The sequence below is a fragment of the Manacus candei genome, unplaced genomic scaffold (assembly GCF_025592945.1).
Source record: "Manacus candei isolate 608988 ecotype Guabito, Panama unplaced genomic scaffold, ASM2559294v1 h1tg000046l, whole genome shotgun sequence".
Classification (NCBI taxonomy): domain Eukaryota; kingdom Metazoa; phylum Chordata; class Aves; order Passeriformes; family Pipridae; genus Manacus; species Manacus candei.
Genome location: NW_026138094.1, coordinates 5,299,449 through 5,318,636, shown reverse-complemented (window position 1 = coordinate 5,318,636; position 19,188 = coordinate 5,299,449).

The window sequence follows — 19,188 nt, the reverse complement described above, 5'->3', positions numbered from 1 at the left end:
TTCTAGTACAGTTTTTCTTTTGAATTGGATAGAATGCTCAAATATTTACATTGTGGGGGGAGGTAAGGGGAAGGTTCTGGGGAACAATTAACAAAAACCCAAAATGCTGATTGCTCTTGTGTGGGTTGGAACTGTACGGTGTTTTCATTCAAATCAGACTACAGTTCAATTTCATTTTCTACTGTGCTCCAATAATGGCTGTGATTCAGACAATCCTTAGCCCCAGAATGCCTAAAGAGCTGAGCCAGATCTCAGATCTTTTTTTTTTTTTTTATTTCAATTCATTTCTTCCATGCTTGGGTACTGGGTCAGTGTGCTCGAGAGTATTTGCTATGTGGATGTTCAGCATGGCAAACCTCAAAAAAGTGCTCAGCAACATCCTGACCTGTCTCTCAGTTGTGCTGTGGATTAGATGAAGTGCAGACCCTGGCAGATTATGGGAGAAGTAAACTAGAGAGCAACGCAAGGCTCCCAGAATGAGCTACACAAACCATATCTGCTTTTAGGTGTCATGTGCAGATTAATTGCAATGACATTGTGTCCTAAAATAAGACAGGAAACAGAAATGTACTCTTAGTGAAATACTCTCAATTTTCAGGAAAAAATATTATTAATAATACCCCTTCCCTCAAAAAACCCCAACTTGCAAATTTTATGTTTTGCAGGGAATTTTTCTTCTGCCCAAAAATAAATTTGACCAGTTCTACATATAATGATTGTCCATGCTATGCATTAACCAACATCAGTAGGTTTAAGCTCTCCATTTATCATGAACTTCAGTTGCTGAAGGAAAATTTGTTAAAAACAAAAGTACTGTAATATTTACCAGCAAATGAAAAAGCAACCTAGCTTTGATGAAATGGAAGACTAAAGTCTACCAGCAAGAATGAAACAACTTAGAAAAGTTATTCCACAAAGAGGAAAAGATGGTACATATATTGATGGAATGATTACCTATAAGAGATTCCTTCAGTTATTTTTGCTTTTACTTATATAAATATCCTCACAGACTTCGATGACCATCTGATTTTAAATTAGGAATGAGCTGGGTATTCTTGGACACACTTGGTTTGCTAGTAATAGCTCCCAGGTTAATGGGGTCATGCACAGCTAGGCAGATCCTGTTCTCTATTTTTATTTGCATTTCTGAAAGTAAGTCTTAGTACACTCCAGAAATTACACTATTTCCTCATACTGTGCAATTTACTTGCAAGAATAATTTTTTTTAGAAAGTCCATAAGATAAAGCTTCTGAAATATTGAGAAATGTAGTGTTTGAACTTTAAATAACTAGTTGACAGTCGCTATACATACCCTCCACTTGCTGCAAGAGGGAAGAAATATGAAAAGAAATTCAATTCTAAAATTATACATGCAACTTACTCATTTATATAGTGTAGTTTCAACTAGGGTCTATAAAGTTCAAAAATCTCTTTTTTGGGAGTTCCCATTTGTTTGCATATGAAGACAGCAGAGGAAAGATAGTGAGGCAGCAACACAGCAATACATTTCGCAAAGGAAAGGGTAATGCAGAGCTCTCAGTTGTTGAAAGCTATAAATAAGACTTCCAGATGAACTCTGGATCAGTTGCAAATCTTCCCAAAGTTCTCCATTAGTACTCTGCAGTTACAATTAGAGGTCTGATCTCACCTACACAGTTATCTGTGTCCCTGGGCTCACTGTTGATCTAAAACAAATGCATCTGCAGACTCCACTGTCTCACAGCCTGCAAAATCCATTGGTTTTCTTTGTATCTCTCAATTCCAGATATGCAGAGACCACTGAGGGAGCTCTTCTGAATGTCAGGTGGTTTTATTTAAAGTCAGATTGATAGGCCAGCAGTTAGAGATGCTCCTAGATTCTTATATTATTCTTGTAGAATAATATTGCTTCTTTTCAAAGAAGGAATGTTTCTGGGAGCAGCCATGGAACTAAGCCAATGCTTCAGGACCTGTGTGATATCAAAGCCAATAGATGAAGTTGGAAGGTATTCTTGTTCTAGGAAAAGGATGACACTATGCAGTGCTGTAGATATCTGGGTAGTTGGTCCCTGTTAATAAAATTTCTCTTTATTTATGATGACTTTTGATGAAAGTAGTAAGACAAGTGCCTATGAGATTTCATGCAAGTCCTATGTAATCAAAATTCATGTTGTTTTGATGGTCAACATAAAAGCTGACTAGATAGAAAGCTCTTTTAAAACAGCTTTGTAGAGGAAGTAAGTATACACATAATGAACTGTTTTCTCTTGTTAGTACTGGAGTCCAAATAGGCCCTTGTGCCATTGGATTACTTACTCCGTACCACATTTATTTTTATTTTCTATCACACTTAGGTTATGTCTGGAGCTTTGTAAACTGCCAGAAGATGACAAAAGTCCTCTTCTTCTTCAGTAGCATTATGTACTTCAAAAAAATCCCCAGAGACTCCAGCCAAATCTAAGTCATGGGTATCTGAATATCATGGCAACAGACAGGGGCAAGCCCACTAATGAGGAGTCTAAAATTTAAAGTTTTCGGGTTAAGATAAGGTGAAAGACTGAGAAATTATGCAATCTGTGAAAGTTCTCATCCTGGGTTCATGTCAGACCATACATTCACTGTTTCCAGTGCAGCACCATAACCACCAGATCCTAGTCTCTCAAGCCATGCACATCAACAGTGCACTGTGAGACAAATGCTCATCACCTTTCCTCACCCAAACACACTCTGAACAAGCAATTTCAAAAGGCTTCCTCGAATAAACAAATGCATGAGCCCGAGGTGATATTAATGCATTCACATCCAAAGAAACTCTTTTTTTCTTTTAAAGACTTGTGTTTTTCCAGTGCTAGTTTTGGGTACAAAGTGTGGGATCCCATTTAGGACAAGTCTAGGAAGGAAGACAAAAATTTAGTGGCAATAGGACCAGCTGGGCAATAGAAAGTCCTGTATCTGTTTACATCCTATTTTTCCAATAATAAGAGTGGGAAAAACATTGTAGCTGAGGATTTATGTTTGCACTACAATTTCTTTTTTCCAACCATAAGACTCACTGAATTGTACCAGAGAGGTTTAATTTTTCACTATGATTTTCTTTTCCACGGTTTGTAAATTGTCTATTTCTAATTACTTTCAATTAACTCAGCTTTAGCCAATCAACACACCATAAACTGAACTTAAACAGTTATGAGCTGTGTTTTGTGATGAGAATTTATCTTTACATTAAGTATTAGTTCATTAGAAAATCTGAGCTCAGGGAATTACAGAAGCTAAATACAAATTTTAAATTCACAGCAAGATAGTTCCATTAAAAACATTCAGAGTTCTCCACTGCAATTATCAGTTTAACTGCAAGGCCACTGATGATAACTATTCAGAGTGGGTTCCACTTGGATGCCATTTGGTACATTTTTCACAACAAACAAACCAAACCAAACCAAAAAAAAGTATGTGATGAAAAATAAGTGCGAACAGATATTGTTTCTACAGAGTTGACATAATACAGGCATATGGTTTAGCATTAGCTGCATTTCTTGGTAAGCTTTAGGAAATGGTTATCTTCCAAATATATTTCCAAAAAAACCCTTAAAAACATATTCAAATGTATGCTGAAATATTAAGCTCATCTGTGAGTTTGTATAAAGTTCTGAGGCTTTAGTCTGACTCCCAGGAATTCAGAACTTTTTCATGCCTTGAGTCAAGCCAATGGCCAGAATTGTAAGTATTTTAAAAATTTTGACCTTCCCTTATCTCAGAGAACGGAGGAGATCAAGTAACCACCTTACAAATATGATAAATAGGATACAAAAGGATACCAGCTTTCCTGTGAGGAGGCAGATGTTAAAATGATAGTTTTAGGAAGGAACACTGCTTTAAGACACTGGATTATGAGTATTTAATCAGGAAAATGTAAAACATTTATAAATATCTAAGAGCCTACACTGCTGGGGCTGTGGGAATAGAGGGAGATTTATTCACCTCAGACAGGACTTTCTGGAACCAGAGCACAACCAATGCAGCAGCATCAACCAGCACTGGTCACCTGTTGAAGGTTGTTCTTCAAGTCACCTTTCTATCCATTTAGGATTCACCATTAATGAGATCTTCTTTGGGGACCCCAGATCCTTCACATCTCATTGACTATTAGCAGCATCATTCTCCATTCTCATTTGCTCAGAAATCAAAGTAGAAAATACTCTCTCTTGGTACAACAGAGCTACATATACAGTGATAATGAAAAATTAACACGCTCAATGAAAAGCACACCAGGGCACAAAAAAACTCTTCCAACAAATTAAAATTACATCCCTTTTATCAATAATATACGATTTCTCTGCTCTAAAGCCCAAAGAACAGACTTCTTCTGCATTAACAGCACTCTAGGAAATGTGAAATAACTTTGTTTTGTCCTTTTATGTCTTGTTTCTGTGGAAATCAGTGATAATTCTTTCGTTCTCCCCTCCTGGATAACCTTTCCCTTTGCCTGGGGACCCTGCATTCACTATGCAAGAACTGGGAGCTGCTTTCTTCACAAACAGAAGCTTGTGGTAGGCATGGGCATATTTGCTCCATTCTTGATATTGTTTTTGCCCTACATAAAAGTTCTTCTCCAGAGAGTTATTTGTGTAGTACCAGTAACTTAAAATATTTTACTTCTGTAAAGATACTCAAGCAGATGAAGCAGTTAATTTGTTTTCAAAACTTGGATACTCATCTTAATTTGATTCTGGGTAGCTACCCTGAGCCAAACTTTAACGAAAATCCATTAAATATTGTGGCAACAGCAGACAATTATTCTATGGATCCTGCCCTCTTTAAAATGCATGCTTGTATATTTGATGGAATGATCAAACACATCCAGGAGAGTAACAGAAGTAAATTCTTGCTAAACACTCCATTGTTAAATACATTTGCAAAAGCAATATGTCCCTGAAATAATGTATGGTTGGTAAAGATGTAATATGAATATCTCAAAACATGGAGAATAGTGTCATTTACTATTTTTATAGTCTATGGAATTATGCTCCATTTGAAGGCCATAACAATAATTAGAGCTCATTACCTGATATAAGGACAATATAGAAAAAAAGACACAAAAGAATGGGACTACACTACACTTTCTGAAGAGGAGAGTCTTGTGCAATACTAGGATCTATTCTGTTTTGGTGCTAATATTAACGTACTGCTAGTGCACAATGAACTGTACCATCCTCAGAGCTCCTGATTTTTACTTAGAGGTACCAGTGACAACAACAAATTAAATGGCAAAGCATTAGACATGAATGCAAATTAATATCATGAGTAAATTGTACAGTGATTGAATTACACAAGTAAAAGGTTCAAATCATAAACGAAATATTTCAAGTAGCAGACATATTTCAAAATGTACATTTATCATAAACATTTTCATGTTCTCCAGCAGCCTAGCTAATCTGCCTTTCTTACTTTTTGGTTTGTTCTCATTTGTACAACCAAAAGAGACACCCTTTGGTGGTTCCAGTGAGAATGAAATTCAGTTAAAATAATGGTAAAACTGCCCTGACTTTACTAAGCCAGGAGTGACTCACCACAGTATGTAGTGTGACAGAGAAACTTAAAAAGCAAATGGAAATCCCACAGCAAAAGTAGCAGCAGGTCCTAAAATAGCAATGGTTTTGTGAGCATAAGCCACAGCATTTAGAGATACTGGAGTTCCATTAACAACATGCCATACCTGATCTTTTCCCTTTAGAAACAGAGTATTTCCTAAACACCAGAATTACCTGACCTTATTGTATCAAACAATTAATTAGAAATGTCAGGTCTTCAGATAACAGCACTGAGAAATATAGAAGCTTGCACTGAATTGTGTAAAGCTTAGTCACATGGTTACCACAAAATGTAATGGAAACTTGCTGTCAAACTCTTTGTTCAACAGTATTGTGAATGCAAGTTCCAGGGCTTTCAAATCTAATCTGTTATAGACCAAACATCAGCAAAATAATTCAGCCCCTTGACCAGCTCCTACTCAAAATCAGGAAGATGTGGACCCAAAATGCTTTTGCTGTTTAGCCTGAATTATAATTTCATTTTTTCAAAGATTTTAATCTATTAAAACTGACTGCCTGTAGACTTGGAACTACCTTGGTTATCCTAGAGAAACACACACAACACACACAAACACAAGAAAATTCCAAAAGATAACATCAGCTAAAATCCCCTTTATAGTCCCTCCTTGCCATTTTTCCCCCCATCATGTTTTCCTAAAAAACAACAAAGAATCCACTTATGGTCACTCCAGCATGCATTTCATTTAACATGCATAAGTGCTTCACTGAATAGGAGAGCACTGTCTGCACGTACATAAAATGCTTTGATAAAATTGATTTCCTACTTGTATAAATCTTTGCAACATCAATCTAGTGACAAAAATTCAGAAGTTGGCTTTAAAGGCCAGCAATTACTAACTTGCCTTCAAGTCATCTCACTCCTTAAGCAGATAGCAATATAAAAATTACCTCTCGTTACTTCAGAGAAAATGAATATTTTTACTTCAGACTCTAATGTTTAAATGCTGTAATTGGGATACAGCTGCAGAAACAAAAGGGCTGCCACAAACGTATTATCAGATCTCTTGCATCTTCCTGGCAATGCTTTGTGCTTGAAACAATAGCTCTGTCGAAAGCATTGTGACAAGATACTACAAAAAAATTACTTGTTCCTGTAGCACATTCCCTCTTGTTAACACCTGCCCTTTCCCTTTGTTGTAGCTTTGACCTAAAGCAATTGAAAAATGAATGACAACTTCGTATTTTCAAAGGAAGAAATCAGAGGGTTGTGTAAGTTTCCCTTGGTTCAATGAAGCATCCTTTAAAACTGTGAGGATCCATTGCAAACAAAACAATATAACAGCTGACTTAGATACTAATAGATGATCAGTGCATATATGGACATCTATATATACACACAGATGTGTAAACATAAGTATAAATCTACTGGGGTGGTTGTGGGTGTGTATATACACATTTATATAAATATAGAGAGAGAGGGAAGATGAAGAAGATGCTGTTAGAAAAGAGCATGGCTTTTTTGGTTAAGAATGTGCAAAACTCAATCTACCAGTGCAACTCTCTGGAGATTACTCTGACAAATACTCAGTATGAGTGTTTATAGTAGACATCTGCAGTCAGTACTTTTCAGAAGGGGTTTTTGAGTGCAACAAGACAATCATGTATTCAGAAGGAGTCTTAAAAGTTATTGGAATATATTAAAAATTATTAATCTACAAACACGATCAACTCTGAGACTTAGTCACTCATTTTGCCCTTGTCTTCATATTTACTATGCATTAACTTAATTTTAGTAAATAAAGAGAAGGGAAACAAATGGTTGTTTTCCAATAGAGAGAATATGCCACCATGGGGAACCTTTGGGAAGTTTCAGTAGATCAACCTGCTTCCATTTCCTGGTGCTCATCTACTGTGAATGTGAAGACAGAAGATATCCCCCTATATTCATTCATGAACTGTTTTATGAATGACTCCACAGTATTTGTAGTGACAGCTGGAGGTGTAAAACGCTTGCCAGGAGAATTCTTCCTTTGAATACAATTTACAAAGAGAGCCATATGCAACCCTGTAACAGAGGGCAGGGCTTTTCAAAGAGATTTTCCAGAAAGCATTCCAAGAAAATCAAAATTATTCTACACTGACTACTCAGTCAACGTACTTATTGGTGAAGTCTTTCCCTGTATTCAGCTATTTATTCCATCATCTTTATGCAAGCTGAGGAACTCAGTGCTTCACTTACTGTGGTAGTTAGGAAAACTCTTGAAATTTTACATGGTTCTCTCTGCAGCATGTCATGGTCAAAAAAAAAGACAGTTTTCCTCTTCTGCTAGGAGACAAGATGCATTCTATGTATGGCACCAGCTAATTTTTACCTCAGAGAACCATATAATCATTCACAGTTACATGTTGAGTCCTATCTGTGAATTCATTCAATTCCTAGGAGGCTGCTGCCTCCACACTGCACTGAGTGCCCACATTTAGTCATCCTGGTAAAAATTTCCAGTTGTACTTTCTTAGACTGGTCATTTTGTTAAAAGAGTAATGATTTAAAAATCCTTATGTTTCGTGGGTAAAGCTATTTACCAAAGCTTTTTACAGAATTGCTGAATGAGTTGGGTTAGAAAGAACCTTAAAAATCATCTTGTTCCAACCCCCTGCCATGGCCAGGGACACCTTCCACTAGACCAGGTTGCTCAGAGCCCCATCCAACCTGGCCTTGAACACTGTCAGGGATGGGAGAGCCACAGCTTCTCTCTGCAACCTGTTCCAGTGCCTCACCACCCCCAGGCAGAAACATGAAAGTTTATTAACAACAAAGGATTAAAGGGAAAAAAAAATCACAGTTTCTTTCTGGTTTAGTTATGCAATTATCAATGCTTGCATTTTCATCACTACTTTTCAATTTTCAGTTTATTCAGTTGAATTCACGCGTTTTTCAAAGAGATCTTCTCCTTAATAACAGAGGTCATAATGACAAAGTAGAATTCCTTTTCACTTATGAACAATATAAGGAGAAATATTTCCTAGGTGGTTAAAAGTCTGAGTTCATCCCTGAGACTCTCCTTCATTTTCACATGACATATCTCAGTGATTGCTCTTCCTGATTAAAATGGGCCAGTTTTTTGCATGGAACACTATGAGTGGTCAGTACTTCCTGATCTGTTTTTATAAAAAAATCCATTTATAGATTTATTACATCCTGATCCATTTATGAAAAAGAATGAACCAGGCAGTTCATCTCAGGAGATAAATCTTTCAAGAATGGTGTAAATATAAAACTTTGCACTGCTTCAAGGTAGAAAAAAGGAAGATGCATTAAACCAACACATGAAGGATGATTCGTTCATAACTTATTAATTTCTGACTTATTAATTTCTGACTGGCCTGAGAATAACACAGTATTTGCAAAAGGCCAGTGAGGTTAACAGGAAAGAAGCTGCAAAATGCAGAGTCTGAAGACCAGAATGTCCAGGTATAACATAGTCTGAAAGGGTCCAAGAAGAACTACTCTGCAACAAGAGTCATCTTAACACATTAGGTGCAATAGGACAAGCTGCTAAACAGACAGGTGGCTCCATCCTGAAGGGGGCAGATTTCTTTTTCAGCAGAAGCTTTTGAAAGTTGACATACAGTAAAATGAGAGCAAATGGATAAGACTCTGCTATAGCAGAAGCCTCCCCAGCCCAGAGCAGAGTTCAGCTGCTGTTATCTGCCATTATTTGAGATGGCAGAAATCAGTTGAAAAAGTAATTATTTGTCAACAGCTATGCTTGTTTTAAAGGAAAAAGAAAGTCCATGACAGACAAGGATTTTAAATAGCCTGCTGCATCATAATAATGTGAGTGTATACATATGTATAGATATGTACATACATTTTAAGGGATTCAGTGGAAGAACTGGAAGTCATAACCATTGTTGTCAACTGTAGTGATCTGTGTGACATATAGTGAAGCACTAACAGCTCAATTAAACTGTAATTGAGGTGGCTTAAGAAAGTCTTTCCATCCATAGCTTTCTATTTCCATGGATCTGAACCCAAAAGCACAGCAGGGCACACTGGAGGCTGCCTGTGCATCTCGGGTGAGCCATTGTGCTGCTCTCGATACACGGTTACACTGAATCTCAAGTTAAGCACTGGGAACTTAAAGCTGAGATGCACTAATTAAAACAGCTTAATTATTAAATTCATGTTATAATGCATATGTGCTTTTAATGATGATGTTAATAAAGTCAGCTTGAGCTCAATAGGCAAGCCGGTAGTTTATCACGCATCTGAAGCCATCCTATACACATATTAAACAAATGAGTCACATAAGTATAATGCAGTACTTTATAATGAGAGGATTTTTCTTTTGTTTTGTCTTCATTTAGTCATTGATAGAAGCACAGGATTAATATTTGTCTTCTATTTTGATAAGCTCACTAACCTCTCTGAACAGCAACGTCATCCAAACACCCCCCATATAATTCACATCACGGTCAAATATGCAATGAATGTCTGCAAATGTTTTTTTCCTGATATGCTACTTAATATATGGACTTTTATTTTCCTAATAAACTTTCCTCCCTATTTGAATGTAGCACTTGCATAATTACAGCCTTCCTCAACTTGAGGATTCTTGAAAAAAACCCCATATCAGTCCAAACTCTTTTGCATCCTTTGAAGGCAAAGTCAAATAAGAGGTCAATTCCATAAGTGACCTCAAATTGTCATAGCCAACATCCCCCTTCCACAGGGCTTGCAAGAAACTGTAGCATGTGTAGTGGCCCACTGACTTCTGCCATGGGAGAACTCTTCTTCAGCCTGGCACATGTTTTATTTCCTGCATGCACCACTGTGGATTTACCTAAGTGAGGATACAAGACACATCCACAGAAATTCACATCAGAGCTCACACGGGCATTTGCTAAAACAAGCTCCCCTGGTTATGGCATCAGCTTTACACCAAAGCTGGTCTTAGTCCTTTACTCTGAACAAGAAAACATTATTTGAAGGAGAACTGTGCAAAACTCAGGCTGACCTTGGCCTATCAATTTTGGCAGTAACATGTCTCAAGCTGAAACAGGAGCTTATCTCTGGGCATTTAAACAGAGAACAAATGATTTTTTTTTCTCTTAATTATTTATAGATCATTGTCCTTTTCCCTTTTTAGTGTCAGTGTGGATGTTTGGATTATTATAGTCAGTATAACAGTTCTAGTAACATTGTCTCAGAGCAATGCAAGAACCTGGGGATATCAGTTTATTGTGTGCTTGTTCGATCTCTGCATACAATGTACCTTCTCCCACCACTATAAAGAAAAATAAAAAGCCAGGGGGGAAGGTTTGCTTAAAACAGGAAAAAATTACCTCTTTTTTTGGACATAAACACAGGGTAATGACCCCAGACCAAAAGAAATGGAAGAAAATGGCAAAAGCCTTTTGTGTTAGTATAGTTTATGAGACAGTAAAAGAAGAAGGTTACAATATTAAAAACCTAAATCACATGAGAAATAGCTTATAACTGTACCATTCTCTTCTTGCATTATAGTCATGAAGCTCTATAATAACTTCACGTTGTCCTGTATTTACAGAGACAGAATGATTTACTGTCTATAGGAGAGTCAAGAAATCATTACAAAGGAGCAGGCATCAGAAATTAATGAAGAACATGCATAAACCTGGCAGACTAAATAGATGCTTAACTACAATTTGGTGAGAGCTTGGGGACATATTAAGCAAAACCTGGGGAGCAACTCATCAGCAGGGAAGGATTCAAGCATCTGGTAACTTAGCATCGAAACAAGCACCAAAATGCCTAATGATGTCAAGAGCAAGAGGATGATTTTGTCAGTTTAACTGAAAAAATCATCTTTTCTTTTTCTCAACAAAACCCCAGCATAAGAACATTTTTTAGGGACAACACCGGAGCTGGATACATGAGCACAAGGATGGAAAGTGGGACGTGTGGAATCTGAATAGTTGAGCCTGTGGCCATCCCATAGCTGTCTTCTGGAAGTAGGCTGACAGAGATGACAGCCAGAGGGAAGTGGGTCTGAAATGCAGTGGTGGTAGTAGATGGGTTAGGAAATCTCCATCCTCAGCTATGCTGTTCTGTTTCTTCCCACACCTTCCTTCCTCTCCTATCCCTGGTGTCTTACCATAAATTGGGATGGAGCATGCAAAAGGGGAAGGTCAATTTTTGACCCTAACTATACTCCTATGCAATTGGGATATACTGGGCAGCCTAACACCTCCCTAACACAATTATCACTTCTTCCCTTCCTCACCCATGGGATGTATGTTTTCAGAACAGTAATATGCTTCCACCTCTATCAGCCTGGTCTAATCTCATCTTTTCCCTTCAAGGCCCAGCTTGTCTCTTACGTCCTCTGTCTTGTACAAGTACAAAGGAGTTAAAAATAACCCCAAATCATGATACCTTGCACCAGTGTGTCAGTAAACATGGGGAAGGGGACCGATCTTTTTGGGATCCTGTTCTACACTGATGCCTCCCCAGCAGGCATGGACAGGCTGGCAGCAGTGAGTATTTCCCCAGGCCTGTCTGAGGCAGCTGGCTGTAGACTGAAGTGGGCTCCAGCTGCCCTTCCAGAACTTCCACAGCATTCCTGCTTCAGACAGAAGAGAGGCAGGAGACTGGCTTGCAGCTGCAGCATACTTTCAGCTGAGAGCACTTCAGAAACTTTTGAAAATATCAATGAGCATTTTGGGAAACACTAACAAGTGCTCAATGAAGCTGACAGCGAAGCTTCCTCCATTCAACAATTGAAAGAAATAAAGTCAATTTAACATTGCTTAAGGTTATACAAAACTTCATCTTTGTTATCTAATAATCCCTCGGCACACTCATATCCACAAAAAGGTTATTTCTTAAATGAAAATATCATATTTGTCCATCAAAAAAGAAAAATTCAACAAGAATGGTACTTTTTAGAAGAGCCTGTATCCTGAAATCTTACCATATCCTCAAAGAAAAAGGAAAAAGAGATTAAGTAACAAGAGTTACCGAGTAGATGCTTTTTTCTTTCAGCAAAGGTCAGCAATCCCACAGCAGCAAATTAATCCCAATTAGTAATGATATTTTGTCTTGATATATCATGACACTTTTGATTTACTGTGTTTTTCAGGATGCAGGCAGCAAATGTTAATGATTCGGTTTGCTGGGAATTTATACTCCTGCTCATTTCCCATTTGCTGATCGGCTGCAGCTCGTCAAGACTTGGCTGCTTCAGCTGACGAACTGGTGGCCTCGCAGGAATAATGGTGTGTTCTGCAAGCTTCATTTTTTTTTTTTTCATGCCATCTGCAAAAATGCAGGTTCCTCTCTGAACAAATTTTCCTGGCAGCCAGAAAGGAGTGATTATGATCATATAAATGTCACTTGTAATTTGTATTTCGCTTGTTTAATAGTGTTACCACTAAATGACGGTTTCTGTAAGAACAAAATTAATTATAGTAAATCCAGCATTTTTAGGGGAAATTCATGAAGGGAAGCATACCTAGTTTTGTTCATTTCTACAAAATATTCTAATAAAAGTGATGTATTTTTACATCATGATTTATCTGCCCAGCTGGTGTAGTTTGAATTAGAGCTATAGAGAATGTTTCTCCGGAGGCTTGTGCAGGCATTAAACATCACTTTTCTTATACACAGTAAATGCAAAGCCCATTCAAATCTATTGCAAATGTTGTACCAAATGTGTGTGGAAATCTTCAAAACTTATAGCAATAAGAGTTTTATGAGAGATTATTCTGTGAAATGGTTTGTTATCTAATTGCTGTTTACTGAGAAAGTTTGATAAACACCTTGCTGAACCTATTAGAAGAAAGGTCACTGCAATTTTCACGTACACTTCATACCACACTATGCTTGCACTTCAGCCATGCTTAAATCAGCAATAACAATGAAGTTTAGGCACCTACATCCCTGAAAAACTAATTTAAATGAAATGGAAAACCTTCAACTACGTGATGTTACAAAAAGACCAGATTTTTTACTACTATAGAAGAACTCAGTGAAGTTTTTGCAGATTACACCAGAACAAAATCTGCTCTGAGCTCCAGCAGTAGCCTGCAGTCTTTCTTTAAATTGTTTATTTGGGTATAATACAGATTTCACCCCAAAGCACAACTGAATTAGGAGGCACTTTCCCAACTGTATTCATGGCATTTCTATTTCATGAATTAAGAAGCCTTTAAACTTTTAAAACTAACTGCTTCATATGTTAACAGATCTATATGGAAACTTTGTATGGAGATTAAATTAAAGGTGGCATCTTTTCAAAGCTTTTCTAAAAGGAGGAAGGCAAAAACCAGCCAAAGAGCATTTTTTCCCCCCTTCTCAAATAAAAAGGAAAACTGCTTTCCTGAATGCAGCCAAAACCAATACAGTGTGGCTGCACTGCTGTAAACAACTAATTACAAAGTACTCATCTGCACAGTCTGTGTCTCAAAGCTGATTAAAGAGCCCAAACAGAGTCTGTCTGCATTAGGCAAAGCAATGTTGGTTAAGGGTGCACAGTGCTCCCCAAGGCCTTCAGTGATACTTGGCTGAAGGCTGTCTGGGTTTAAGGAAGGCCAGAAAGAGAAGGGATTCCTTATCTCCTTACCCTCACCTTGCTAGCAAAGAGAGATGTCAGAAACACAGGAGTCACTACAAAGGCGACTTTGAACCTCTATAGTGTGCCACTGACATCAAGACAGATGCAAAATTATAAACAATAACTTCAAACTTCATTCAAGCCATGAAGCAGTTTAATCTGGTGGGATCCCCTAAGCTGATGGCCTGACACATTCAAAATGTGCATCATCTGGAGAACAGGCAAAGCCCTAGAAAAAGGGTACTTGCAATTATAGTTCTTCAGTACAATGATTGCCTTGACTACTTTACTGAAGATTTATGCTCTGCACAGAACAAGTGTGATAAAGATGCACTTGACATGCAGTAGAACAATGTTTTCCAACCTTTTCCATGGAATGTCATGCCTGGCACAGCTCTGGATAGCATGTGATGCCCTCCAATCAGCTCTACTCATCTTAACCCATGAAAGAGGTTGAACTGCTGCAAATCCTGGACCAAGTCCTGCAGGGAGTTTCCTCCTTTCCCTCCCACACCAGAACTGCAGACAATGTCAAGCCACTGCAGCCAGAAGAGTTTACACTAAGGTGCCTCCTATAGATTGTTCCAAACAGGGGGTTCATCCTCAGCACCAGGGCTGGAGAAAGTACAGCTGGATGCACATGGGTGTCAAAAAGTTCTAAACCACGTATAAGAGAACAGAGGGCTTTTTCATCCCACGTGGAATGAGGGCAGAGGTTTGTCACTAAAAGAGAAAGAACACTAAATATTAAGCAAAGTTCACCCCATTCCATTCAGGAAACATTTCCTTTGAAATTTTTGCCACAAGGCCAGTCCTTCCATCTGTACAAGCAGGAAGCTCAGGAAAAATCACATTATGGATAAAGACACACTATATAAAATATGGTAATATTGCTTATGCAAGTACTGTTAAAATCTCTGCAAAGGGACCATGGGATGGCAGTAGTTAACACATATTGAAAATATCCCCTCTTTTTTTTTTTTCCACATGCTGAAAACCAGACTGGAGTTAGTCATAACCAAGATCAATTATAGGACATGTTCTCTTTTAGGACATTGCTTCCTCTACCACTGCCCCTTTTTTTAAAAAAAAAAATAGGAAAGAAAAGTAGAGAGCTATTTCTGTAATTAGTATTTCAGGTTTCTATGTTTAGAAGTTAAACAATAACAACCAAAATATGTAACTTTAGAAACTCCAGCTCCAAATATAACAAATTACAAATACAGGGACTATATGGGCCTTGGTAGATGCTACACCTAAAGAGATCATTCACAAGAGGGGGAAAAAAACCACAACCAAAAATAACAAGTCAAAAAACAAACAGGTCTTTGAATAATTTTTTTTCTTGGAATTCCAATTTAAGGAAAGAAAAATAAATAAATAGAGGGTGTCAGACTGTAAAATATATCCCTTTAAACCGTGTACATTATTTACCATTTAGACATCCCCCAAAAACATTTTTTTTTCACTTGCTAAGAACTGTAAAATAAAGTGGGTTTTGTGTAATTCCTGACCTATCTTGTGGAATAAAAAGCTGCCAGTATTCCTTTTACTCTCTGCCTTTGAGGAGAAAATTCAATTCAATTTTTAATGTAAAATGTTTAAAATAACCTAATGGAAATAACAACTTAAGAGTGTGAAATACCCTTTAAAACAATTTAAATTAAATATCATTGTCCTTCCTTCAAGGCATTACCTTTAATTGATTTAATCTTAAGTTGTTTCTTCCTAGCACAGTAATTGCCATTGATTCCAATTAATATTCAGCTGGCCTCTCTCTATAAATAATTACTAGCCAATTTATTTCTTGCAGATCAGACCTTCCTGCTGTGACCATTATTTGTGGTTCTGGGATACTGTATAAGTGCAAGAACACCTGCATCACGAGGCTGGGTTAGGCTTCAGCTACGGCAACACCTAAGACTTTTGTGGGCTTACACCTTGGTGTAACAGAAAGATCTGAGCAAGATAACCTGTGTAGCCTCTCAGTGCAATGAATCCAGAGGGTACTTCCACATGAGGACATACAGGGCAGAGCACAGCCTGACAGCAGACAATAAGCTTTGAGGGGAGGAGTTTATGTAAAATCTTTCCCTGTCTGCACAAATTGATATTGTCCTTGGACAGGCACTGGTGTATAATTCACATTCTAAGCCTCAAACCATCTGGCCACACCAGCACATAAACAGCCTGTTTAAAACAACTGAGTGGGAGCCAGGGAAGGACTTCCTTCTCCATTCAGCAGCACTGTGGTTGGAGCACTTGCCAGGATATGGGGGACCTGGTTTCAACCTGAAGGGACTCCAGACCACGTCTATCAAAGTAGATAGGCCACGCTCTAGCTTTTGTTTCTCAGTAGTCCACCATCTCAGGACCCATCTCAGCTCTTCACACTCCATCCTGGCCAGGAGTTCTGAAGTATGAACAACCTCTGGATTGTATTCTCATGTGTAAAATTACTTCCCATACACATCAGTCCTTTTGCCAGTCATGTTCAGGAAGATACCCCAAAACACCTTCCCAAAGCTTTAAAAGGTGCCAAGCTGCTCTGGCCTGTTGCTCAGAGGACACAGGACTTCTGCTTGCTTGGGTCTTCACTGTGAGTGTGTGTGCAGGGTTGATAACGGATTTAGAATTAACCACAGAAATTATTACACTCTTGTAACTTGAGTGGCTGGAACCCACAGGGTCGAGCTGTCCCCAACACACTCTGCATTTCTACTCCTGCCCATAAAAGCTTTTTTACTGCTAACTTTTCAGTGTTTTTCTTCCTTACCCACTTCTTACTCATCCTCTGACCCCAAATTTCCTACGTATCCTGGCAGGCAGCTCTCATGTTCTAGCTATTAATTCAGTACTTTTGCCATTACCATTAAGTTTTCAACATTTTATGCAGTTCCTCCATTGCAGTAAAATTGAGTCAGCTCTCTGTTTTTTTTTCCTCTTGTTTTTGACCAAACCGCAATATAGCACATTAAAACAAAAAAAGAAACAAAACAAAAAAACCAACCATCCAAACAACGATAAGATAACACAAACCAAACCAACATACTTGTTTGCACTATGAAACATTGATTTTGGACACAAGATTATGAAACAAAAATCTTAAAATGGGATGCACTGACTAGTTGTGCTGTAATGCGTACACTTTGGCTTTCCAGTAAGGTTACCCAGCAAAGCTCTTCTGAAGGTCTGTTCAGAGTGAAGACATGAGCATTCCCCTGTTAGTGTAAATCATTTTCTGTGCTTACTGATGCTTTTTCCATTTGCCCTAACAGGGACGAGCTGAGCATTTTCTAAAAAAGGTTATGAGTAAAAAAAATCAAAAAACCCCAAACAATACAAAACAAAACGAAACCAGAAGGTGAACAGGCAACTAAAGTGAACTCTTGTATCAAGAAGGGCTCATGTAGAGAAGGATCGATCTTCAGCTGACATAAAACAGCATAATTCTACTGGCTTTCAGAGACCTACAGGTGAGGCTCTGACCAGGAAAATCTGCACCTAGTACTCTCAGGGCTTCACAAATGAAAGATTACAATTTTGCTAGTCAGATCACGGGCCTGCATATCTATTATTATTTTATTAGGTTCTTGTAACATCAATAAAACCACAAAATAGAAGCAAAATAAGGGAATCATTGATCAGAAAGTTTTAGGCAATGTGGCTGAAAGAACAGCCATGCTACTTCTAGGAAGCAGTTTCCATTTGCAAAACAGTCTCTCGGGTTTTAAAACTAAGGTACTGGGAGGATGGTGCAAGGACAACCCTCCAACTGGGTGCAGTAGCAGCTCTGAGAACAGTTGCAGTGCCAGCTCAGTTGGAACTGAGACCACTGTCAAGAGCAAAGCATTTAAGTGAGGTGTGTCAAGGGAGACTCACATAATGCACCTCCAAGTAAAGCTGACAGTGACAGTGCCATCATTGTCCCTCTCACCTAAATGGCACTGAGACCCCTGATAAGGGAGAAACAATCATCCCCAGCAGGGCAAACAATTATGGTGGCACCTAAGGTTGGGTATAATTTACTAGCATGGGAATGTCTTACTAGCACAGCTGATGAGCTGATGTGAGGGTGTGAAGAACTCCTGGTGCTGCTGCCAAGTCCCATGTTATCAAATCACCTGTCTCTGAACCAGGCAGCTCTTATGCTAATATTAGGGAGAGGATGCTGCTTGGATGTAAATGGAAAGACTGAGGTTCATTCTCATTTCTGCATCCTCACCATGAAATAGGAAGATTTGGGTACCATCTGGGCAGAGAATTTACTCCCCTAGCTGCTCGTGTTGGAAAGACCCTCCCTAAATTTGGCACATGGGGGCAGGGAGAGTAAGAACAGACCTGTAGCACTTAAAGCACTCTGAACAGATTGCCAGTCTGGGTAAAGTGACTGCTAGGGATCAGTGGAATACTTTGAGCATGTCCTGCCTTCTGAAATCCTTGTGCCACCATATGATGTGAGCTTTGTCATAAAAAGCAGCAGGATTCCTCTTCACTTGTTCAATGCAATTTAATACACAAAGATTTAATATAATAAATGAAAACTGCCTCTATTTTTTTATGCTCCACCTGACTCCAGAATATTAAAATACCTTATATAGCTTCTGGCAATATGTATAGTATACAGAACAGTTATAATGTCCACGGATAACTTTCTTGTTTTAAATACTGCAAGACAAAGTTCTCCTATCACCTGTGTTTTCATAGTGCCTGGAATATAAAGAGTCATAGTCCAGGTCTGAGGATAGTAGACAGCCAGTCTTTATTGTGCTAGGGTCTAAACTAATAAACAGGTTTCTTCACCCAAACACATTTGAGTTGAAGTCCTCGTTAATTTGCTCTCTAAGCAGTAATTCTCATTCCATCCTTAGAGCAAAACAGGGAGGGAGTTTCTGCTTCTAGTCTGCTGTATGACCTTTGTCACTCTCTGCCAAACCCATTGACATTGTGATCTCTTCACTGCCATGACTGTGTGGGGCCAGCTTTCTGTCAGGTTTGCAAATGGCAAGTGCTTTACATGGAATTATATGGGATATGGCATCAAGAAATTGTGAGTTCC